Genomic DNA, 1,256 nt, shown 5'->3' with positions numbered 1-1,256 from the left:
TAGGACTGGTCATGCATCCTCACCATCGAGTCAGGAGCCCCGCGAAGTTATTGCATAGTGCTGTTCGACAAATTCTCCATTCTCCACTTTTTCGGAGCCCCATGAATTCATTGCCTAGCGCTGTTCATGTGTCCTCCACCATCGAGTCTGGAGCCCCGCGAAGTTATTGCGTAGCGCTGTTCGCCAATTCTCCATTCTCCATTTTTTTCGGAGCCCCATGAATTTATTGCCTAGCGCTGTTCATGTGTCCTCCCCCATCGATTCTAGAGCCCGTGAAGTTATTGCGTAGCGCTGTTCGCCAATTCTCCATTATCCACTTTTTTTGGAGCCCCTTGAATTTATAGCATAGCGCTGTTCATGTGTCCTCCACCTTCGACCCTCCGAGCCCCGCGAAGTTATTGCGCCCCCCCTGTTCGACAATTCTCAATTCTCCACTTTTTTTCGGAGCCCCATGAATTCATTGCCTAGCACTGTTCATGCATCCTCCACCATCGAGTCTGGAACCCCGCGAAGTTGTTGCGTAGCGCTGTTCGCCAATTCTCCATTCTCCACTTTTTTCGGAGCCCCATGAATTTATTGCCTAGCGCTGATCATATGTCCCCCACCATCGAGTCTGGAGCCCCGCGAAGGTATTGCGTAGCGCTGTTCCCCAATTCTCCATTCTCCACTTTTTTCGGAGCCCCATGAATTTATAGCATAGCGATGTTCATGTGTCCTCCACCTTCGAGTCTGGAGCCCCGCGAAGATATTGCGTAGCGCTGTTCGCCAATTCGCAATACTCCACTTTTTTTCGGAACCCCATGAATTCATTGCCTAGCACTGTTCATGCATCCTCCACCATCGAGTCTGGAGCCCCGCGAAGTTATTGTGTAGCGTTGATCGCCAATTCTCCATTCTCCATTTTTTTTCGGAGCCCCATGAATTCAATGCCTAGCACTGTTCATGCATCCTCCACCATCGAGTTTGGAGCCCCGCGAAGTTATTGCATAGTTTTGTTCGCCAATTCTCCATTCTCCACTTTTTTCGGAGCCCCATGAATTCATTGCCTAGCACTGTTCATGCATCCTCCACCATCGAGTCTGGAGCCCCGCGAAGATATTGCGTAGCGCTGTTCGCCAATTCGCAATTCTCCACTTTTTTTCGGAACCCCATGAATTCATTGCCTAGCACTGTTCATGCATCCTCCACCATCGAGTCTGGAACCCCGCGAAGTTAATGTGTAGCGTTGATCGCCAATCTCCATCTCCATTTTTTTT

This window comes from Glycine max, chromosome 18, assembly GCF_000004515.6.
Source record: "Glycine max cultivar Williams 82 chromosome 18, Glycine_max_v4.0, whole genome shotgun sequence".
In the NCBI taxonomy this organism is placed as follows: Eukaryota; Viridiplantae; Streptophyta; class Magnoliopsida; order Fabales; family Fabaceae; genus Glycine; species Glycine max.
The sequence above is the reverse complement of the archived record's forward strand: the minus strand, read 5'-3'. Positions refer to the sequence as shown.